Raw genomic sequence first — 24,650 nt, 5'->3', positions numbered from 1 at the left:
TGACCTGCTGCCCTTCTACGCAGAGACTGTCCCCGTCACTAGCCATGACTACCTGCCCGTCTACCCTGGGAGCCACTCGCTTCCTTACAATGACTGCCCCTTTGTATAGTTGCTCAGAGGTTCCACCTCCCAGACCCGTTACAGTTTGCTCGGGCCATGGAACCCGGTGGCACCCAAGCTCCCTCGCTCTCGGACCTATGTCATGAACTTTCCCGTCAGAGGTCCCAACAGGAGTCCATCCTGAGTCACCTGCGTAGTGTTAATGTGTCACCCTGGCCTGGATGCCACAAGTGTAATTAAAGCTGTGTCTGAGAGCAAGGGGGAGGTTCTCTAGTCAGGGGAACATTAGCATGCAATGCCTCCTGTCTCAGGCCAGTAGGGGGAGCTGGCTGCCCCTATAAAAGCTGGTACTGAGGGCAGGGTTAGAGAGAACTGGATGGCCTGTCTCAGCACTGAAACGTGTCCCAGAGTGGAGCAGGGACAGAAAGTTGTTTGCACCTAAGAGGAAGTGTGGCAGTAGGAGAGCCACCAGCCAGAGACGAGAGGCGAAGTGAGCCTGTCTTGGCAAATCAGAGACTGACCTTACCAGACTTTGGTGTCTGAGGCTGGAAGGATTCCACATCCCCCAGCAGAGAACCAGTCCGCAAGGGACTGTATATTCCTTGGCCTAAGAAGCCTGGAGGCCCTGCCACAACCGAAGGGACCAGTAAAGCCGTACAAGGCTGGGAGCAGAAAGGAACCCACGTCGCAGGCCATACAGGCGAGAATACACGGAAAGCTCGGAAACGTGGGCTGTTACCCTATCAGGAGGAGATAGCCAGAAGGAGCGCAGAAAGCACGGTAGGCCTACACCCTCACCCTGACCAGGGCCAATTTCCCCGTTGCTCTCAGACATCCAGGTCCCCTCCTAGCTGGGACTGTTTGTGGGTTAATTTACCTGTTCTAGTAAAGACCCTGGACTGCAACCTGTTGTCTGCGTGCTCCTTGCTCCTCCAGCACTATCAGCACTGTGACTCTCACTACCATCACTCCCAGCATCCATTATACTGCCCTGGGGCCGCACTCTTCCCGTGGGGAGTCATACTACCCTAGCTGCACACCTCATCAGCCCCAGCGGTCTGCATGCAGCGGCGGTTCCTAATAACCGCAATCCACGGGTGGCGTAGTCGGACATTATCAGCAGAACGTAGCAGACTACCATTGGCCTGACCACCCTGAGCCACGGAACCGGGTCGCCACTACTACCCCCATCGTCTCCCTATTGCCCGGATCCGAGTGCCCCACGGCCCAGGGGGCGAGTCAGCTTTGGCATAGTCGGCAGGATTTCGTGCCCGCAACCACCGGGTACTGCGTGCCTGAAAAAGACTTTTGTAACTTACCTGTGGCGAAGTTTCCCGCCGTCCGGAGTCGTTTCCCGCCATCCGGAGCCGATTCCCGCCATCAGACGCCATCTTGGACCGTTTCACGCCATCTTCTGCCGTCTTCCCGCCATCCGCAGCTGTTTCCCGCCATCGGACGCCATCTTCAGGACGCCGCGCGGGAAGAAGAGGGGCGTGGACGCCGAAAGCACGCGAGACCCGAAGCTCCAACGCTGCGCAAGGTCCTGGAAGGGAGAGAGAGCGACGCTGACGTCATCAGGACGCGACGCCAGGTCCTCGTCCATAGCAGCAGCAGCGGAGCCGCGGCCTACAGAAGAGGATCGTCGGAAGGTAGGCCATGCTTAACTAGGGGGGAGGAAGATGTCCGACACGGAGGCGCCCACTACCACCAATGCAGCTGCAGCAGCGGTGATGCCCTTTTCCTTGCCCTACATCCCTGGAGCGGCCTGGCTGCCCAAGTACTCAGGGGAGCCCCATGCCCTAACTGACTTCAAGGAAAGGCTATACAGTTTGTTCCACGTTTACCCCCTGACAGAGGAACAGAAGGTCAGCATACTAACAGGGCAGTTAACTGGCGCAGCCCAAAGGGAGGTAAAATCATGGCCCACTGAGGAGAAAAGGACTGTGAAGGGTATTCTGGCCCGGCTGCGGGGTACCTTTGACACACGTACCTCCGCTGAGATTAAAATGAGGTTCTATGGATGTAAGCAGCGGGCACAGGACAGCATCAGAGACTATGCCCTAAATCTGCAGGAAGCCTTGAGGGCTATTCAACAAACTGACCCTGGCAGTGTGCAGGAAACGGATAAGCTGCTAACAGAACAATTCATAGAAGGTCTGCTGTCTAGCGCCCACAGGGCCCAACTGCACCTCATGTTCTTTCAGAACCCCGACCTGACCTTTGCCCAATTTAAGGACAGGGCCATAAGGGTGCTCCGTGAATCTGCAACCAGTGGCGCTATAAACCCCCGGCGCCCTGCTCTCACCTACCACCAGGAGGCGGCGCCCTCCTCTATGGACCCCGTGGGGGCTGATGCAAAGGCCCTGAACCAAGCCCCGTCGAAAGACCTGCACCACCAAGTCCAGGAGCTGACCAGGAGCGTCGCGGCGTTGACCAGGACCGTCCAGGCGTTGCAAGTGGACAAGGCAAGACCCATCGAGCTGGCTTCAAGTCCGGAGGATGTCCCGTGGCGTCGACAGAGTGTAAGATACCTGGCGGCGCCCTTGCATGGTGGTCCATCTCCCACTGTGCAAGAGCGCGCACTTGATCTCCAGTCCAGAATGTCTCTCTGGCTTCCCTCCATGCTGTCTGTTTGTGTCTGTTTCTGCTGCTTAAGGGCGGCGCCCGATCACTTCCTGCTTTTTGTACCTGCTGTGGGTCACACCCCTTGTGCGCCCTCAGCCTATTGCTGTCTGTCACCTGGTATATAACCCAGCTGCTCCAATCAATCCCTGCCTGAGCATTGTGCTTCATTCAGTGTGTGCTTGGACTCTGAAGGTGCCAGGTCCCGTTCTGTGTTTCTCTTGTCTGCCTATCCTGGAGGCTGTATTTCCAGGCCTGTCTGAACACGCTCCTAGCCTGTTCCTCCCGCCTTCTAGGGGCCGATTACCTAGACCCGCTCCTGTATCTTGTCTGTTCTGTCTGAACACGCTCCTAGCCTGTTCCTCCCGCCTTCTAGGGGCTGATTACCTAGACCCGCTCCTGTATCTTGTCTGTCCTGTCTGAACATGCTCCTAGCCTGTTCCCCCCGCCTTCTAGGGGCCGATTACCTAGACCCGCTCCTGTATCTTGTCTGTCCTGTCTGAACACGCTCCTAGCCTGTTCCTCCCGCATTCTAGGGGCCGATTACCTAGACCCGCTCCTGTATCTTGTCTGTCCTGTCTGAACACGCTCCTTGCCTGTTCGTCCCGCCTCTCTGGGGGCCGTATTCCCAGACCCGCTCCTATATCCCGCTGCAGTGTCGGTCTCTTCCGTACACTCAGTTCCAGTCTGAACTCTCTCCTATCCTTTACCTGTTTTGCCTCTATGTCCGTTCCTTTCCTTTTTCTGCAGAGTCTGAACTCGTACCTAACTCCTGATTGTTGTCTCTGTACTCCCGTTTGTGGGTGTCTGGCTCTGCCTTTCCCTTCCTGTCTGTTCCGTGTGAACAGAGCCCTGTCTGTCCTGCTCTGACGCCTTGCTCCGCTCTGACCCTTTTTGCTCACTGCTCCGGCAGCCTTGCTCCGCTCTGACCCTTTTGCTCACTGCTCCGGCAGCCTTGCTCCGCTCTGACCCTTTTGCTCACTGCTCCGGCAGTCTCGCTCCGCTCTTATCCTTTTGCTCACTGCTCCGGCAGTTTTGCTCTGACTCCTTGCTCACTGCTCCGGCAGTCTCGCTCAGCTCGTACCCTTTGCTTACCGCTCCAGGCGGTCTCGTCCTGCTCTGCTCTTGCTCACCGCTCCAGGCGGTCTCGTCCTGCTCTGCTCTTGCTCACCGCTCCAGGCGGTCTCCTCCTGCTCTGCTCTTGCTTACCGCTCCAGGCGGTCTGGTCCTGCTCTGCTCTTGCTCACCGCTCCAGGCGGTCTCGTCCTGCTCTGCTCTTGCTCACCGCTCCAGGCGGTCTCGTCCTGCTCTGCTCTTGCTCACCGCTCCAGGCGGTCTCGTCCTGCTCTGCTCTTGCTCACCGCTCCAGGCGGTCTCGCTCACCGCTCCAGGCGGTCTCGTCCTGCCCTGCTCTTGCTCACCGCTCCAGGCGGTCTCGTCCTGCCCTGCTCTTGCTCACCGCTCCAGGCGGTTTCGTCCTGCCCTGCTCTTGCTCACCGCTCCAGGCGGTCTCGTCCTGCCCTGCTCTTGCTCACCGCTCCGGGCGGTCTCGTCCTGCCCTGCTCTTGCTCACCGCTCCGGGCGGTCTCGTCCTGCCCTGCTCTCGCTCACCTCTCTGGGCGGCCTCACTCTGCTGTGTTTGTCCGCCACAGCTGTGGTTCTGTACTGGGTCCTATCCCGCCTGTGTTCCTACCTGCATACCCGGCTGCCTGCATACCAGTCGTGCCTGCCTATTCCCACCAGTCTGTGTGCCAGCCTAACCAGTCTGTTCCTGTATTCCCCTGTGTGGGTCAACAGCCGTGTCCGGGGTCTGTCCTGGAGTAGCACCTGGTCCCTCTGCTCGGTTCCTCCTTGGTGCACTGGCGTCGTATGCCGTCGTGCGACCCTGGTCGGATCGGGTGAATACCTAGTTACGCCCCTCCAGGCATTCACTAGAGATGAGCGTTGTTCTACTCGAACTGTTCGCCAATCTCAAATTCGAGCTGCTTTGGGCGGTGTTCGAGCCGTTCGGCGAACACGAACAATTTGAGAAAAATTCGGCTGTTCGAGGTTATGTTCGATAACTGTTCGTGCACCAAAATCATAACTGGATTTTTTCTCAGTAATGATGAAAATTAATGTTAATACGCAGTTTGAGTGTACAGCGGGGTGGGGGGAGGGGCAGGGGATGGATCTCTGCAGGAACAATGAAGATCTCCATTTTTTATTTCTCTTTCCCGCATTTACAGTGGGGAGGTGCAATCTGTCAGCCTATCAGCAGCGCACACATGGAGCGAAGTGCTTTTTTTCACACAAGCAAGGGCATGTGTCATTGGCAGTGTATGTCACATGTCCTTGCCCTATAAGACCAAGCCATTTTCCCCGTCGCCACCATTTTCTCACTGCTGCAGCTGCTTGTTAGACGGCACCGCTGTTGCTGTGTGCGCTATACCTTGTTAATTTCAAGCCAATTTTCGCACAAATCTACAGATACCTTGGGAGTAGGGAATAGTTGTGATTGCAGTCCTTTTAAGAACTAGGTTACAGCATTTCCTACGACTTTTATCAGGCAGGTCTGTGCTCTTAAATAGATAGATTGTGGGAGTAAAGACTAATTGTAATTGGAGTCCTTTTCAGGACTAGGTTACATCAGTTCCTATCAGTTTTGCCAGGCAGGTCTGTGCCAGTGCTGTGCAAGTTTTTTTCACAGCATTTGGCTGAATCTAGCAAAGCTAATCCTTTTTGGCCTATTGCAGAGTGTGTTAGTCAGTGGAGTAGCCTATCTGTGTTGCAAGATATACCACCTGTGTATAGAATACCAATTTTTTTACTGCACCTAGTGAAGTAAAATCTTTTGGGCATAGCATCATTCTATTAGTCCATCTATACTGACCTCCATCAGGTTGCAAATTGAATATAATTTTTTTCTGCATCTAGCTCTGAAAAAATATTGGGCTTCTAGCTGTGTGTGGGACTTGTTGTATTAGTCCATCTATACTGACCTCCATCAGGTTGCAAACTGCATATATTTTTTTCTTCATCTACCTCTGAAAAAATATTGGGCTTCTAGCTGTGTGTGGGACTTGTTCTATTAATCCATCTATACAGACCTCCATCAGGTTGCAAACTGAATATATTTTTTTCTGCATCTACCTCTGAAAAAATATTGGGCTTCTAGCTGTGTGTGGGACTTGTTGTATTAGTCCATCTATACTGACCTCCATCAGGTTGCAAATTGAATATAATTTTTTCTGCATCTAGCTCTGAAAAAATATTGGGCTTCTAGCTGTGTGTGGGACTTGTTGTATTAGTCCATCTATACTGACCTCCATCAGGTTGCAAACTGAATATATTTTTTTCTGCATCTACCTCTGAAAAAATATTGGGCTTCTAGCTGTGTGTGGGACTTGTTCTATTAATCCATCTATACAGACCTCCATCAGGTTGCAAACTGAATATATTTTTTTCTGCATCTACCTCTGAAAAAATATTGGGCTTCTAGCTGTGTGTGGGACTTGTTGTATTAGTCCATCTATACTGACCTCCATCACGTTCCAAACTGAATATATTTTTTTCTGCATCTACCTCTGAAAAAATATTGGGCTTCTAGCTGTGTGTGGGACTTGTTGTATTAATCCATCTATACAGACCTCCATCAGGTTGCAAACTGAATATATTTTTTTCTGCATCTACCTCTGAAAAAATATTGGGCTTCTAGCTGTGTGTGGGACTTGTTGTATTAGTCCATCTCTACTGACCTCCATCAGGTTGCAAACTGAATATATTTTTTTCTGCATCTACCTCTGAAAAAATATTGGGCTTCTAGCTGTGTGTGGGACTTGTTCTATTAATCCATCTATACAGACCTCCATCAGGTTGCAAACTGAATATATTTTTTTCTGCATCTACCTCTGAAAAAATATTGGGCTTCTAGCTGTGTGTGGGACTTGTTGTATTAGTCCATCTATACTGACCTCCATCAGGTTGCAAACTGAATATATTTTTTTCTGCATCTACCTCTGAAAAAATATTGGGCTTCTAGCTGTGTGTGGGACTTGTTCTATTAATCCATCTATACAGACCTCCATCAGGTTGCAAACTGAATATATTTTTTTCTGCATCTACCTCTGAAAAAATATTTGGCCTTCTAGCAGTGTGTGGGTCTTGTTCTATTAATCCATCTATACTGACCTCCATCAAGTTGCAAATTAAAAATAATTTTTATCTGCATCTAGCTCTGAAAAAATATTTGGCCTTCTAGCAGTGTGTGGGACTTTCTCTATTAGTCCATCTATACTGACCTCCATCAGGTTGCAAATTGAATATAATTTTTTCTGCATCTAACCCAGCCAATAGTTTTGGCCTAATACCACAGTTTGGCCACTCAGCTCTGCTCGGTTCCCATCCATTGTTTTTTTTGTGCAAACAACTCCAGAGTTGTTAATTAGTTAACCACCAAAATGAGTGGAAAAAGGCCTGCTGCTGGTGGAAAGGGGAATAGGCGTGTTGGGAAGGGGAAAAAAGGTTGTGTCCGTGGGGTAGGTGTTAAAGCAACAGTAACATCTGCAGAAGAAAGACCATCTTCCAGCCAAACTAAAATGTCTACTTCTTTTAGCGGACAATGTGATAAGATCCCTTTCTTACGGCCACGCCAATCGCTACAAATTCCAGATGAGGCACAAAAACAGCAGGTGCTTCAACGGATATCAAGTGCTCCTTTAAGTGGGCTCTCCTCCACATCAACTTCAACATCACAAATACTCCAGTCCTCAAAGGTGTCACCCCAATCGCACTTGCTTCCTCACAGCTCCCAAATCTCCAGCTGCCCGTCTGAGTATGAGGTAGAACAGATGGTTGAGTCTGCAGAGCTGTTTACTCATACTATAGCCTGGGAATCAGAGGTCGACTCCAGCGCTTCTGTGAATCCAGACGAGGAAATGATCTGCACTGATGCCCAGAATCTTTATGAGTCGGATCCAGGACCAGACGCAGAAGGTTCTGACCATAATGTAGACCCTCATTCCCAAACTGTAACTCCTGTTGGTGGAGACAATGAGGAAGACGATGATAAGACTCAAATACCTGATTGGAGCGACAACTTTAGTTTTTTGTCAGGGCAGGAACAGGTTGGCTCTGAGGACGACGGGTGTGATAACGCACAGGGTGATGATGATGAGGTTGGAGATCCCACTTACTGTCAACCCACAGTCAGCCAAGAGATGAGGTCAGCAGAGGAGGTGGAGGAAGATGCTAGTGACGACGAGGTCAGGTTGCGCCTTCCTGGACAGAGACGTAGTACTGGAAGCACGTCAACAACTGCATCCTCAAACACAACTCTGCCTCTCACCACAAGTCGTGGTGGCTCTTCAGGTCGCATGGGTGCTAAGCCTTGCATAGCCTGGGCATTTTTTCAGATCGATAAAGATGACCCAACTCGTGTTATCTGTAACATTTGTCAGCAAAAGCTAAGTAGAGGCCAAAAAATACATAGTTTGAGTACTTCATGCATGAACCGGCACATGGACATGAAGCATAAGTTGCAGTGGGATGCTCAGTGTGCTACAATGCGGCCTAGCCGGCCGGGCCAACCACCGTCTGCCATATCTTGTGCATCAACAGTCACACCTGTTTTGGGGCGCAGACCTGCCACCTCTTTACCCGCAACAGCCAGCGTGATTGGCAGGTCATCATTTTCTTTGGAGGTGGTAACACCAGCTGGTGTTGAGCGCTGTCCGACATCGATAGCACCACCTTTGGATCAAGGCAACCTAACATGTCCGCCTGCATCTTCCTCACAGACCGGCAGTTTGCCGGGGACACCCTTATCAACCCCGTCTAAGCACAATAGCCAGCCCTCGGTCCCTCAGATGTGGACAAGTAAAAGACCATTTCCTTCTAGCCATGAGAAAGCTAAGAGGTTGAATTTCACCATCTGCAAGTTCTTGGCTACAGAAATGCTGCCTTTCCGCCTGGTGGACACAGAGGATTTTCGAGACCTTATGTCCGTCGCAGTGCCCCAGTACCAGATGCCCAGTCGGCACTACTTCTCAAAGAAAGGTGTGCCTGCGCTCCACCAGCATGTCGCACACAACATCACCGCTTCTTTGAGAAACTCTGTGTGTGACAGGGTGCATTTCACCACAGACACTTGGACGAGTAGGCATGGACAGGGGCGTTACATGTCGCTGACTGGGCACTGGGTAACTATGGTGACAGCAGGACAAGGGGCTGCTGTCCAAGTCTTGCCGTCCCCACGAGTTGTGCGTCAATCCTCTTTATGTCAAAGTTCCTCCACTGCTTCTGCCTCCTCAACCTCCTCTCGGTCTTCCACCTGCACCCAAAGCCTGTCTGGTCATGCCACAAGCTTTCTAACTGCGCAGAAGGGATCCTGCACACCTCCTTACTATGCTGGCAGTAGGGCTCAACGTCTTCAGGCGGTTTTTACATTGAAATGTCTGGGAAATGTGAGTCACACAGCTGAGGAGTTGTGGTCAGCTCTGGAGAACCAATTTCATGAATGGTTGTCTCCACTGGACCTGAAACCAGGGAAGGCCGTGTGCGACAATGCTGCAAACCTGGGTGCGGCCCTTCGCCGGGGCAATGTCACACACGTGCCTTGTATGGCTCACGTGTTGAACCTGGTTGTCCAGCAATTTTTAGCCCACTATCCCAGACTAGATGGCCTTCTGCAGAGGGCACGGTCGCTGTGTGCTCACTTTCACCGTTCGCATCCCGCAGCTCAGCGACTTACATCTCTACCGAAGTCGTTGGGCCTGCCACTTCACCGGCTAAAATGCGATGTGCCTACCCGGTGGAATTCAACTCTGCACATGTTGCAGCGACTGTGGCAGCACCGACAAGCCCTGGTGCAATACGTTCTGACGTATAGCCTGGGCCAACGAGATCCAGAGGTGGGGCAAATCACGCTGGAGGAGTGGTCTCAGATCAGGGACCTATGCACCCTTCTGCACAGTTTTGAAATGGCGACGAAGATGTTTAGTGCTGACGATGCCATTGTCAGCATGACTATTCCGGTGATTTACATGCTGGAGCACATGTTAAACAGAATTCGGAGTCAGGTGGTGGCACAAGAGGAGGTGGAGGAAGTAGAAGAGGAGGAGTTGTATGCGGAAGGGCTAACATCTGCAAGGTCCAGACGGTCGGCAGCACCAAGGCGGCAGGCATGTGAGGGTGGGGGAGATGGTTTTACCAGGGCGCATGGTAGCAGCCAAACTAGTGAGGAAGGTGCAGGAGCCCAGGAAGAAGTGGAGGACGAACTGATGGAAGACTCATCAGATGAGGGAGACCTTGATCACATTTCTGTTGTGCGAGGTTGGGGGGAGAGGACAGAGGAAGGAAGCATGATTGTTACCTCGCCACCAACACAACAGGGACTTGGTGCTCCTGGATGTGCAACACACATGAGTGCCTTCTTGCTGCACTACCTGCAACATGACCCTCGAATTGTGAGAATTAGAAATAATCCTGACTACTGGGTTGCCACACTGTTAGATCCCCGGTACAAAAGTAAATTTGCAGAAATTATTCCTGCCATAGAAAGGGATGCACGCATGCAGGAGTATCAGCAGAGACTGTTGCAGAATCTTACATGTGCTTTTCCACAAAATACCAGTGGTGCACGTAGTGAATCTCACAGTTCCAACTTGCCAACCGTGGGACTGTCAAGTGTTCAGCACTCAAACCGTAACAGAACCACAGTATCTGCTGGTAACATCAATTTTGCGGAATCATTTCACCACTTTTTTAGCCCATCCTTTGCAAGGCCACAGGAGACAAGAAGTCTGACACATAGTTAACGCCTAGAGACGATGGTACAGGAGTATCTCCAAGTAAACATTGAAGCCACGACTGTGTCACTGGACCCTTGCTCTTTTTGGGCTTCCAATCTGGATAAATGGCCGGAGCTAGCCACTTACGCCTTGGAGATCTTGTCATGCCCCGCAGCCAGCGTTCTGTCTGAACGTGTATTCAGCGCTGCTGGTGGTGTGCTGACAGATAAGCGCACGCGGCTCTCCACTGATAATGTAGACAGACTCACGTTCATAAAGATGAACAAATCATGGATCCGAAACGACTTTTCTACCCCTGTGTCATCCTGGGGAGAGTAAAAGCTTGATGATTGGTTAAAATCACCCTACCAACCGTTTTAAGCTTTCAAATTACTAATCATGTTTATCTGTATCTTGGCTGGAAAATAATTTGGGCTTTGTAGCAGTGTGCAGCACTGATTCTATTAGGCCATCTATAATAAGCTCCACCAGATTTAAAATTACTAATCATGTTTATCTGTATCTTGACTGGAAAATAATTTGGGCTTTGTAGCAGTGTGCAGCACTGATCCTATTAGGCCATCTATACTAAAGCTTCACCAGATTTAAAATTAATAATAATTTTTAGCTGCATCTAGCCCGGAAAATAAATTTGGGGCTCCGAGATGCGCAAGACACATAAGTGCCTTCTTGCTGCACTACCTGCAGCATGACCCTCATATTGTCAGAATTCGAAGTAATCATGACTACTGGGTTGCCACACTCTTAGATCCCCCAAACTTTTCGATCAACCTTTTCATTTTAATAAAGACCAAAAAAATGGTCATTTTTGAAATTATAAGCATTAGCAGGTTGTTAGAAACTGAAATCAAACAGTTTTCAACTCAAAACTTTATTCTAGGTGATGTTACATTTTCACATAGGACCCCTTGTTCGAAAGGAGCTTCTGAACTCTCTCGTCCATTGAATTTGTCAGGTTTTGGATGGTTTCTGCTTCAATTGTTTTGCATGAGGACAGAATACCCTCCCAGAGCTGTTGCTTAGATGTGAACTGCCTCTCGCCATCATAGACACTCCTTTTAATGATGCTCCAAAGGTTCTGAATGGGGTAGAGGTCAGGGGAGCATGGGGGTCACACCATAAGTTTGTCCCCTTTTATGCCCATATCAGCCAGAGATGCAGATGTTTTATGTGCAGCATGAGATGGTGCATTATCATGCAGAAAAATGATCTTGCTGTGAAATACACGGTTCTTCTTCTTGAACCATGGCAGGAAGTGCTGTTTGAGAAAATCCACATACATTATGGAGTTCATCTTTAGCGCCTTCAGGGATCCTAAAGGGGCCGACAATCTCTCTCCCCATGATTCCAGCCCAAAACATTACTCCACCTCCTCCTTGTTGGCGCTGTAGCCGTGTTTGCGTGGGGTGTCCATCAACCAGCCATCCTCCACTCCATCCATCTGGACCATCGTGCGCTGCACGGCACTCATCCGTGAACAAAACAGTTTTGAATCAGTCTTCATGTAATGTTTGGCCCACTGGAGCCGTTTCTGCTTGTGTGAAGTGGATAGAGGAGGTTGACAGGATGGCGTATGCACAGCTGCAAACCTCTGAAGGACCCTGCATCTTGTTGTTCGGGGGACGTTGGAGGCACCAGCAGCTTCAAAAACTTGTCTGCTGCTATGACAAGGCTTTTTTGCCGCTGCTCTTTCAACCTGACGTAATTGCCTGTAGGAAAGAGTCCTCAATTTGCCCTTATCAGCACGCACACGTGTGTACTGTGAATCAGCTACATACTTCTTGATTGCCAAGACACTTCATCCTGATCATCGCACAATGTTGATTGTAGTCATGCCTTGACCTAAACACTCCACAATTTGTTGCTTCTCAGCAGCCGACACATCCTTTTTCTTTCACATTTTGGCAGAAAATGTAGGCTGCTTAATAATGTGAGACAGCCTTCTTAAGTAGTCTTGCCTTTCATTGGACACACCTGCCAAACTAATTAGCACAGGTGTCTGCAATTGCTTACAGTGATATAAAGAGCCCTGACACACATCACCATCAATGAGTTTAACTGACAAACAAACAAATTCTTCCCTTATCACTCCTAAACACTTTTTGCATAATAATTTGGAACACAGTGTACATGTGCTTTTCCACAAAACACCAGTGGTTCACGTAGTGAATCTTCCAGTTCTAACTTGCCAACCGTGGTCTGTATGGAGTTGTTCAATAAAGGGCCCAAAATTAAGATAACATAGATGGGAGAGGTCTCTATGAATAGGAATTCCTAAGTATTTGATACCCTGTGAGGGCCAGGCAAAGGGAAAGTTGGACTGGATGGAATCCTATATGGATTTGGGGAGGGAGACATCGAGGGCCTCAGACTTCGCTGCATTGATTTTAAAATTTGACCATGTAACAAAGTGATCTATTTCAGCCATAACAGCATGGATGGATATATGTGATTGAGTGATATATACTAGGACATTATCAGCAAATAGAGAGCACTTGTACTCGGTGCCTCCCACCTCAATCCACCTAATATTGGGGTTATGGCGAATTGATGAGAGCAGGTGCTCCGTCACTAGGATGTATAAGAGAGGGGACAGAGAACATCCCTGCCTTGTCCCACTGGTGATTGTGAAAGGTGATGAAAATGTTCTGACGCGCCCCCTGGGCCTTGGGACACCCGGAGCCGGACCCTTTTTGGTGGATGCTGGTGGTTGTAGTCTCCGTGGCGGCAACCCGGTTCCGTGGCTCAGGGCGGTCAAACCAGTGGCGGAACTATTTATGTGGTTTTGATGTTTAAATGTCCGACTACGCCACCCGTGGATTGCGGTCAGAGTGAACCGCCGCTCCAGGGCAGACCGCTGAGGCTGGTGTTGTGGGTGCAGCAGAGCGTAGCATAACTCCCCACGGGAGGAGTATAGCCTCAGGGCAGTGTATGCGGAGGATGGGGGTGATGGTGCAGGGCAGCAGCAGTAACTACACGGAGTCAGTGATGCAGTCCAGGGCCTTTACTCACAGTTCTTATTATTCAGACCACATCTGCAGGTAACGGCTGCCCACGTCGTACTGTGCTCACCAGGTGAGGGGCTCAGACAACTCCCAGATAACTTTGGAGGCTTCACAGGACCCACTTTGTCTGGCCTTTCTTACCAACCCTTCTGTCCGGCTGCCTCGGGCCTCCTCTTGGTAAACTTGGCGCCAGTTTCCCTGACCCTATGTGGTGCCTTCCTAGCGGGTGTAGCGAGGGGCTGCGCCACATAAAATGTCACAGCCTCCTGTTTCTAGCTGAGGGTCGTTTCCTGCCTCCACTAGTTTCGGGGACCGGTCTCCCCCTTTGGCCTGACCCCTCCACGCAGGTGGATTCGGGCGTGCGGTGGCGACTCGCCCGTCCGCACCCCTGAGATCCCTTCGTTCCTCGTTCCTGGAGCCTTCTCCGCTCCTCTTCCTTCCTTCTCCCTCTTCCAGGCCTGGGCCTCTGTTACTAGGCCCGCCTCCGGAGCAGAGCTCATGCAGAGCCCCTGCTCCCTGCCACTTCTGCTCAGACTTCTCTGCACTGAACTAAGATGGTGCCCACCTTTTATACTCCCTTCTCAATGCACCCAGGAACTGCTTCCTCCCTGCTCCTGCACTACGGGGTTCCCCTTCCTCAGTGTTCCCTCCCCCCACTCCAGCCAGGGACAGGGACTGTTGTGCCCATCTCAGGGGCATATTGGTCGCCCTGCCCCACGGCAATGTGGTGTAATGCATGCAGGTGTCGGGTCCTGATCCACACTACATCCTTACCTGAGAGTGAGATATCACACCTCTGGGTGAGGTGCAATACCTCTGTAGCAACCGAGCCCTCAGGGTGCTACAGTTCCATTTATCTTCAGCCTAGGTGACGTATTGCGATACAGGGCCGTGATTTTGGCTATAAAAGGGTCCCCTAGACCCCTACCCCAAGCTTTTTAAGAGAATCATATATGGCGTGCCAGGAGACTCTATGGAATGCTTTCTCAGCATCCAACGAGAGTATCTAATTACAAATTTTTAACTGCATCTAGCCCAGGAAATACTTTGTGCCTAGTAGCAGTGTCTGCTAGTCAGCGGATTATCCCGGCTGTTAAGCAAGCTATACCACATGTAGTTTGGACACTTAATTTTTTCAAAGGAAATGCTTCGGGACCACGGGATACTCAGTGAAGAGCATCAGGAGGCACCCCAAGGCATAGGGGCTGGGACTGGCAGTAGGATGCCTTGCGGTGGACAGCCGAGCTCGATCCTTATAAAAGCTTTTTAACTGCAGCAGCTTTAGTGGACGCTACTGGAGCTGGAATTACGCGGCTGCTTGCCCTCCAATAGATCCTTGTAAATGGATTTAAAGTGTATTTATTCAAATTAGAGAGACAATTTAAATTAAAAAGCTTAGAGCTGCCTCCACCACAGGGGGGCTCGCTCGACCCACCAGCGGACAGGCACCAGTATTGGGAGAGGGGGGCTGGCCGTCAGGGTTCACCGCGGCTCTGGCACAAACCCGGCGACACGGAGGTGGCACGGGCAGGAGCGGACTGAAAGTGTCGGCTTCTCACTTTTTGGATTTTAGAAGGGCATGACATGCCTATATCTGTGTCTCCCCCTCCTTTTACTCCTCCACCTCTTTTCTTTTCGCATGACTATATGTACTTGTCACTTTTCCATGTGTTAGTTGTGTCTTCTGAGCAGTTTGTCAGCTTTTGGACACCTTTGAAGGTGTTTTCTATGTGTTTCTATGTGTTTTTGTTTGCCTGCCATTGGTTTTAACGGTGTTCGAAGGTGTTCGACGAACAGTTCGACGAACAGTTCGGCGAACACACGGGTGTTCGACGAACCGAACCGAACTCGAACACTACGGGGGTGGCTCAACACTAGCATTCGCTCTCCGGCACGGTCCAGTGGAATCACACGCACACGCTGCTCAGCCCGGGCGTGTGCATTACAGCATGCTCAGGCCATGGTTCCCGTTGAGCCCCACGGCCTTCGCTCTCTGAGACATTTTCCAGCGAATACATGCATTAAAAATAAATAAATACAATTTTTTTTCTCTAGCTGAGTTCCTAGCTAATTACGCACCCGTCCAGATGGATCTATCTGCTCTCGTTCCTGCGGATCCGCCACGTTACTAAGGGGATCCAAGACAAAGTCGTGCATTTGTGGAGCAATGCATGCTACACTTCAAGTTCTACCCTCTATGTTTTCCCACCGATCGGGTTAAGGTGGCATTCATTATGTCTAACCTAGCGGGTGATGCCTTGGAATGGATCAACCCCCTATGGGAAACACAGGATCCTATCGTCCTGGACATAATGGCCTTCCTGGTGGCCTTTCTAATGGTCTTCGATGATCCTAACCCGGAGGCTCCTGCTGAAGCTTCACTTCCCAATATCCCGGAGCAGCCCGATGGGTAATGTGTGTGGGTAGCGCAATAGTCCTCCAGCCCAATGAGACTACTGCCCACCCAGAATCCTCACAGGGTGACTACTCTCTCCGGAATACTTCTCCCAACCTCAAGAGGCAGTCCAGACGTGCTAGACGTAGAGGCAAGCCGTCACGCCAGGGTCTGTCCTCCCTGAGACCTCCTGACCCCAACCTTGAAGTCCCTACTGAAGCTTCATCTCCCTGTATCCCAGAGAAGCCCCAACGGGTAATGTGCGTGGGTAGCTCACCAGTTCTCCTGCCCGAAGAGACTACTGCCCATCCAGACTCCACACAGGAGAACTTCCTGCACCCGGCATCAGATGCTTCACCCACTTTAACCGGTGTGCATGTCCAAGGATGCTCCGAAGCTGTGATTACCTCAGAGTCTGTGCACCTCTACTACCTGGCGGAGGACCCCCAGTTGCCTCCTGAATCCTCCGGGATACCACTCGATGACAAATGGAGAGAGACTTCTCTACACCTGGTACTCGATACTTTGTCCGCTCCGTCCTGTGAGCCTGACAATGGGTACCCCAAAGTGGTAGATACCCCCGAGTCTCTACACCTCTCCGACCAGGCGGAGGACCTCCAGTTGTCTCCGGAACCCTTCGGGGTGCTACCTGGTAGCGAAAGGACAGAGACTCTCCTATACTCTGTACCTGATACCTCGCTCGCTTCGTCCAGTGAGTCCAACCTAGTGTACTCTGAAGCAGAGGTTACCCATGAGTCTCTACACCCCTCCGACCAGGCGGAGGACCTCCAGTTGTCTCCAGAACCCTTCGGGGTGCTACCTGGTAGCGAAAGGACAGAGACTCTCCTATACTCTGTACCTGATACCTCGCTCGCTTCGTCCAGTGAGTCCAACCTAGTGTACTCTGAAGCAGGGGTTACCCATGAGTCTCTACACCCCTCCGACCAGGCGGAGGACCTCCAGTTGTCTCTGGAACCCTTCGGGGTGCTACCTGGTAGCGAAAGGACAGAGACTCTCCTATACTCTGTACCTGATACCTCGCTCGCTTCCTCCAGTGAGTCCAACCTAGTGTACTCTGAAGCAGAGGTTACCCATGAGTCTCTACACCCCTCCGACCAGGCGGAGGACCTCCAGTTGTCTCCAGAACCCTTCGGGGTGCTACCTGGTAGCGAAAGGACAGAGACTCTCCTATACTCTGTACCTGATACCTCGCTCGCTTCGTCCAGTGAGTCCAACCTAGTGTACTCTGAAGCAGGGGTTACCCATGAGTCTCTACACCCCTCCGACCAGGCGGAGGACCTCCAGTTGTCTCTGGAACCCTTCGGGGTGCTACCTGGTAGCGAAAGGACAGAGACTCTCCTATACTCTGTACCTGATACCTCGCTCGCTTCGTCCAGTGAGTCCAACCTAGTGTACTCTGAAGCAGAGGTTACCCATGAGTCTCTACACCCCTCTGACCAGGCGGAGGACCTCCAGTTGTCTCCAGAACCCTTCGGGGTGCTACCTGGTAGCGAAAGGACAGAGACTCTCCTATACTCTGCACCTGATACCTCGCTCGCTTCGTCCAGTAAGTCCAACCTAGTGTACTCTGAAGCAGATGTTTTCTCCGAGCCTCTGCACTCTTCTGACCCGGCGGAGGACCTCCAGTTGTTTCCTGAATCCTCCGGGGTACCACCAGATAGCAAAGAGACAGTGATTTTTCCTCATCCTGTACCTGATAACCCGTCTAATTCTTCCTGTGCGCTTGACAAGATGTACCTCGAAGCAGAGTTTACCCCCAAGTCTCTGCTCCCCTCCAACCCGGTGGAGGACTTCCAGTTGTCTCCTGTACCCTCTGGGGTGCCACCTGAAAATATGTGGAGAGACTTCCTTGTGTGCTGTTCCTGGTACTCCACCCATTTCGTCTGTTGCTGAGGATGGCTGGATAGGAGGTAGCATCCTAGCTAACCAGATGAGACCAGTTTTTCCTATGGACAGTGGGAGTGATCTCCTTAAAGTGAAGGATTGGCCCTCGAATTCCCTGCGGAAGATTCTGGCAGGCCTGAAGAAGAGGGGCGTAAGGGGGGGGGTACTGTAACATACCTGGCGGCGCCCTTGCATGGTGGTCCATCTCCCACTGTGCAAAAGCGCGCACTTGCTCTCCAGTCCAGAATGTCTCTCTGGCTTCCCTCCATGCTGTCTGCTTGTGTCTGTTTCTGCTGCTTAAGGGCGGCGCCCGATCACTTCCTGCTTTTTGTACCTGCTGTGGGTCACACCCCTTGTGCGTCCTCAGCCTATTGCTGTCTGTCACCTGGTATATAACCCAGCTGCTCCAATCAATCCCTGCCTGAGCATTGTGCTTCATTCAGTGTGTGCTTGCACTCTGAAGGTGCCAGGTCCCGTTCTGTGTTTCTCTTGTCTGCCTATCCTGGAGGCTGTATTTCCAGGCCTGTCTGAACACGCTCCTAGCCTGTTCCTCCCGCCTTCTAGGGGCCGATTACCTAGACCCGCTCCTGTATCTTGTCTGTTCTGTCTGAACACGCTCCTAGCCTGTTCCTCCCGCCTTCTAGGGGCCGATTACCTAGACCCGCTCCTGTATCTTGTCTGTCCTGTCTGAACACGCTCCTAGCCTGTTCCCCCCGCCTTCTAGGGGCCGATTACCTAGACCCGCTCCTGTATCTTGTCTGTCCTGTCTGAACACGCTCCTAGCCTGTTCCTCCCGCCTTCTAGGGGCCGATTACCTAGACCCGCTCCTGTATCTTGTCTGTCCTGTCTGAACACGCTCCTTGCCTGTTCGTCCCGCCTCTCTGGGGGCCGTATTCCCAGACCCGCTCCTGTATCCTGCTGCAGTGTCGGTCTCTTCCGTACACTCAGTTCCAGTCTGTACTCTCTCCTATCCTTTACCTGTTTTGCCTCTATGTCCGTTCCTTTCCTTTTTCTGCAGAGTCTGAACTCGTACCTAACTCCTGCTTGTTGTCTCTGTACTCCCGTTTGTGGGTGTCTGGCTCTGCCTTTCCCTTCCTGTCTGTTCCGTGTGAACAGAGCCCTGTCCGTCCTGCTCTGACGCCTTGCTCCGCTCTGACCCTTTTTGCTCACTGCTCCGGCAGCCTTGCTCCGCTCTGACCCTTTTGCTCACTGCTCCGGCAGCCTTGCTCCGCTCTGACCCTTTTGCTCACTGCTCCGGCAGTCTCGCTCCGCTCTTATCCTTTTGCTCACTGCTCCGGTAGTCTTGCTCTGACTCCTTGCTCACTGCTCCGGCAGTCTCGCTCAGCTCTTACCCTTTGCTCACCGCTCCAGGCGGTCTCGTCCTGCTCTGCTCTTGCTCACCGCTCCAGGCGGACTCGTCCTGCTCTGCTCTTGCTCACCGCTCCAGGCGGTCTCGTCCTGCTCTGCTCTTGCTCACCGCTCCAGGCGGTCTCGTCCTGCTCTGCTCTTGCTCACCGCTCCAGGCAGTCTCGTCCTGCTCTGCTCTTGCTCACCGCTCCAGGCGGTCTCGTCCTGCTCTGTTCTTGCTCACCGCTCCAGGCGGTCTCGCTCACCGCACCAGGCGGTCTCGTCCTGCCCTGCTCTTGCTCACCGCTCCAGGCGGTCTCGTCCTGCCCTGCTCTTGCTCACCGCTCCAGGCGGTCTCGTCCTGCCCTGCTCTTGCTCACCGCTCCAGGCGGTCTCGTCCTGCCCTGCTCTTGCTCACCGCTCCGGGCGGTCTCGTCCTGCCCTGCTCTTGCTCACCGCTCCGGGCGGTCTCGTCCTGCCCTGCTCTCGCTCACCTCTCTGGGCGGCCTCACTCTGCTGTGTTTGTCCGCCACATCTGTGGTTCTGTTCCAGAGTCCCAGTGTGTACTGGGTCCTATCCCGCCTGTGTTCCTACCTGCATACCCGCCTGCCTGCATACCAGTCGTGCCTGCCTATTCCCACCAGTCTGTGTGCCAGCCTAACCAGTCTGTTCCTGTATTCCCCTGTGTGGGTCAACAGCCGTGTCCGGGGTCTGTCCTGGAGTAGCACTTGGTCCCTCTGCTCGGTTCCTCCTTGGTGCACTGGCGTCGTATGCCGTCGTGCGACCCTGGTCGGATCGGGTGAATACCTAGTTACGCCCCTCCAGGCATTCACTCTCCAGCACGGTCCAGTGGAATCACACGCACACGCCGCTCAGCCCGGGCGTGTGCATTACACAGAGGAGGATCCCGTCATTCCGAGGGAGGCCCACAGACCGCTACGCAGAGGATGGACAGCCCATTTGCCGTCGATGCAAGCAGCCCGGACACATTTCCAGGAACTGTAATTTAAACGGGTCCAACCTGGGGCAGAGGGCCAACCCCCAGGCATAAGATCACCAGGCCCTTATAATTGGATTGATAAGTACGTTGGGGGGCGCCCGGTTTTACCCGTGGTGCTGGACGGTATCCCCATGAGCGCCTTGCTGGATACTGGGTCACAAGTAACCACTATCCCTTATGTACTTTTTAAGCAGTATTGGACTGATGCTGATATCACACGGTATCCAGACAGTAACTTGAGCATCATCGCCAGTAATGGCTTACCCGTGCCGCAGATGGGGTTCAAGGAGATGACCATTAAAATTGGTAAAGTTGAACTACCGGCACAGGGAGGGATTATTGTGGACATTGACCGTCGTGAAAGTCACCCTAAAATAACTGTGGGTACTAATGTAATTGAAAATTGTCTTTCAGAGGTAATTGTAATTCTAGAACAGGTGGCGGTGAATGCTAGTTCCAGCCAACAGAGAGTCCTCAACAAGGAGATAAAAGCCCTGATGAGACGGCAGCAGGTAGAACTGTCTGGTGGGGAGATCGGTAGCGTAAGACTGAGTGACCCATTCCCCATTTCCATGCCTCCCAAAAGTGAAATGATGATCTGGTGTCGGACTGCAATCGGGTTGAGAGGTAGAGACAACCAAGCCATGGTAGAACCCGTGTACTCAGACAGCAGGCCCACCATTTTGACAGCCCGGGGGGTGGTTGATGTCCGTCATGGGAGGGTGCCCGTCCGCATCCTCAACATTGGGGAGAGGGAGGTACACTTACCCAGGTACGCTACACTCGCCAAGCTGTTTGTGGTCGAACACAAAGCTATCAGGGCCGTGGAACCCTTGCCTCCATCTCCTCAGGCGGAGGGTAATGGCTCCCAGAAACAAAAGGAGGACTGGTGCCAGAAACTCCACGTGGGTGCTGACTCCACTCCCCTGCACCAAAAACAAGGAGTCTACCGGGTGGTACAGGAGTACGAGAGAGTCTTTAGTAAGCACCCGCTAGACTTCGGCAGAGTAAAAGGGATAAAACACCACATCCCCACAGGGAGCCACCCACCAATAAAAGAGAGACACAGACCTGTACCCCCCGCACATTATCAGAACGCAAAGGGCATGCTAAGAGAGATGAAAGAAGCTTGGGTCATTAGAGACAGCTGTAGCCCCTGGGCAGCCCCCTTGGTTCTGGTCAAAAAGAAAGACGGCACCATGAGAATGTGCGTGGACTATAGACAAATCAACCGTATCACCCACAAAGACGCATATCCGCTGCCTAGAATAGAGGAGTCTTTAGCCGCACTAAAATCAGCTAACTTCTTTTCTACTTTGGACCTTACTAGCGGGTACTGGCAGGTTCCTGTGGCAGAGGTTGACAAGGAGAAGACCGCCTTCACCACCCCGATGGGACTGAGCGAATTCAACTGCATGCCTTTCGGGCTCTGCAACGCACCAGAGACCTTCCAGCGGCTGATGGAATGCTGTCTAGGGCACCGAAACTTCGAGACGGTCCTCCTTTACCTGGACGACGTGATCGTCTATTCGAAGACCTACGAGGACCATCTGAAGCACCTGGCCGAGGTGTTCGAAGCCCTGGCAGGCTATGGCCTGAAGGTGAAACCATCGAAGTGTCACCTGTTGAAACCAAAGGTCCAGTACCTAGGGCACGTGGTAAGTGCGGAAGGAGTGGCCCCCGACCCTGACAAGGTCACGGCAATCAAGAGCTGGCCAAGCACCTCGAACATCAAAGAGGTGAGACAGTTTCTCGGGTTGGTAGGCTACTACCGAAGGTTCATCCCCGGGTTCACTAAGATGGCAGCACCTATGCAGGACCTCCTGATCGGGCAGTCTAAGTCCAGGAGCCAAAAGCCACCCTTCAAGTGGGAAAAACCGGAAGAGGAGTCCTTCCACCAGCTAAAGATGGCCCTCACAGGGGACGAGATCCTGGCCTACCCTGATTATGGCCAGCCTTTCATTCTCCACACAGACGCCAGTAATGTGGGACTGGGAGCCGTACTGTCCCAAAACCAACAGGGCAGAGAACGGGTGATCGCATACGCCAGTCGGAAGCTGAGGCCCACCGAGAGGAACCCGGAGAATTACAGCTCCTTCAAGCTAGAATTCTTGGCGGTGGTGTGGGCCGTGACGGAACGCTTCAAGCATTACCTGGCCTCCGCAAAGTTCACCGTGTACACGGACAACAACCCGTTGACACACCTGGACAATGCAAGACTGGGTGCCCTGGAACAGCGGTGGATGGCCCGTCTCTCCAACTATGACTTCGTGATCAAGAACCGGGCAGGCAAAACCAATGCCAACGCGGACGCCCTATCAAGGATGCCTCACTTACCTGAAGGTGACGAAGACCCAGAAGAGCTGGAGGAGGTAGAACTCCCCGCATTTCACCGGTATGGAGCCGCTCAATACTCTCACCGCGTGAAGGAGGAGGATCTAACAACTGTGATGATCAACCCCCTACCTCACCACAGCTGGGCTGAGACCCAAGATAGTGACCCTGCCATCCGCCTGGTGAAAGATCTGCTGACCCGGGAAGACGCCCGCTTAGATCCAGATGCCCCAGAGGAAGCCAAGCAGCTATGGAAAGAGAAGAGCAAGCTGTTCCTCTACGAAGGCAAGTTGTGCAGAAGGATTGTCAACCACCGGACGCACGAGCTGACCTGGCAAGTCGTGGTCCCAAGGCGGGATGCAGCTATGGTCCTGGGGGCTTACCATGACAGAGCGGGACACATCGGTTGGAAGAAACTGGAGTTCCTACTAAGAGGAAGGTTCTTTTGGGTCGGCATGAGAGGAGCTGTAGAAAAGTGGTGCAGAGACTGTGGCCCTTGTCACCTGAGGAGGAAGGACCGCGCCAGCCAGAAGACACCCTTGAGGCCCATCGTCACCACGCAGCCTCTTGAGCTGGTAGCTCTGGACCACGTCAAATTGGCTCCAAGCCGGTCTGGATACATCTATGCCCTGACAATCGTGGACCACTATTCCCGTTTTCTAGTGGTGGTTCCAGTAAACGACTTGACAGCCCAAACAGCGGCCAGAGCCTTCCAGCAATATTTCTGCCGTCCACACGGGTATCCGGAACAGGTCCTGACAGACCAGGGTCCAGCATTCGAGGCTGAAATCTTCCAGGAGTTCTGCAACCTCTATGGCTGTAAGAGGATTCGTACAACGCCTTACCACCCCCAAACCAACGGGATGTGTGAGAAGATGAACAATATAGTCATTGATCTCCTGAAGACGTTGCCCCTGGAGGAACGCAGCCTGTGGCCAGAAAAACTGCCGGACCTGATAGACCTATACAACAATATCCCGGTGAATGCTAAAAACTGCACCCCGGCTTACCTGATGCGAGCTAGACCAGGTAAGCTGCCCGTAGACCTGGAGATGGGAGTCCTAATACCTGAGGACACCTCCCCGGATGCGGACTGGGATACGGAAAGGCAACTGCAGTACAAGAAGGTACAGGAGAGTGTGGAGAAGAGCCTGGCCCAGGTGAGAGAAAGGCAAGAAAAACTCTTCAATCAACACGCCCCTGCTGGTCCCCTAGAACCTGGTGAGCAAGTCCTGAAGCGGAAGAGAAGGCTACATAAGTTGGACGACCAGTGGGAAAGGGAACCCTACACTGTACTGCAGTCTGACCACGACAACCCAAAGGTGTGCGTAATCACCAAGGACGGAGGAGAAACCACTAGTGTCGTCTCCAGAGACCACCTCAAAAGATGCCCCGAGCAACTCCGTAGTGCAGAAGAGGATCAGAGTGACCTTGAACCCGCAGAGGACAAGGAAGAAATGATCAGCACCGTTCTCGGAGAGTTCCCTCAGTCCTGGACTCGCATAAATGATGCCATAGTGGTACCCGTCCTGCATTTCCTGCAAGCGGCACAGCAACAACCAACACCAGAGCCGGAAGGTGAAGAGGAGCAAGCGGTTCCAGAGGCAGAAGAGCCTGTACCAGCAGCCCAGGAGAGTCAACCCTCTGCTGACAGTGAGCCTGCCATGCCTGCGGTAAGCCAAAGGACCCGCAGACAGCTTCCTGCCCTACCTGTACACCCAGCTGGTAGCTGTACCCCTAACGCTAGTGGGGAAAGCCAGGTTGGTCCACCACCAGACAGTGGGCTACGTAGATCAACCAGGAGCACAAAGGGGCAGATACCCGCTCGCTGGAAAATATAGAGCGCGCTAAGATTGTAAATAACCCTGTTGCCAAATGTTGAATTGTTTGCCAAGTTACATGCATGTTTAGTAATTCTGTGTTTCAGTTTCTTGCAGCTACCGTAAGGACTCAAAGGTTATGGACTTTTTATAACCGGGACCTTGTATGGACTGCGTTCGGAGCCTAACCCAGGAATGAACTAAGACTGTGAAGGACTTGGGGTAGGACAGACCCCCACCTGGTTAAGGCTCCCCGTTGTGCTGGTGATATGGACACCCGGTCACAGGCCACACTGTGACCTTAAGAACTCAATTTGTGCGTCGTCTGTTTATTAATGTTTTATTGTTATGCATATTGTCTTTGTTTACTGT

The sequence above is a fragment of the Phyllobates terribilis genome, unplaced genomic scaffold, assembly GCF_046119375.1.
Source record: "Phyllobates terribilis strain yellow unplaced genomic scaffold, ASM4611937v1 Scaffold_5__5_contigs__length_657084704, whole genome shotgun sequence".
Lineage (NCBI taxonomy): Eukaryota > Metazoa > Chordata > Amphibia > Anura > Dendrobatidae > Phyllobates > Phyllobates terribilis.
This window is presented reverse-complemented; position numbering follows the sequence as displayed.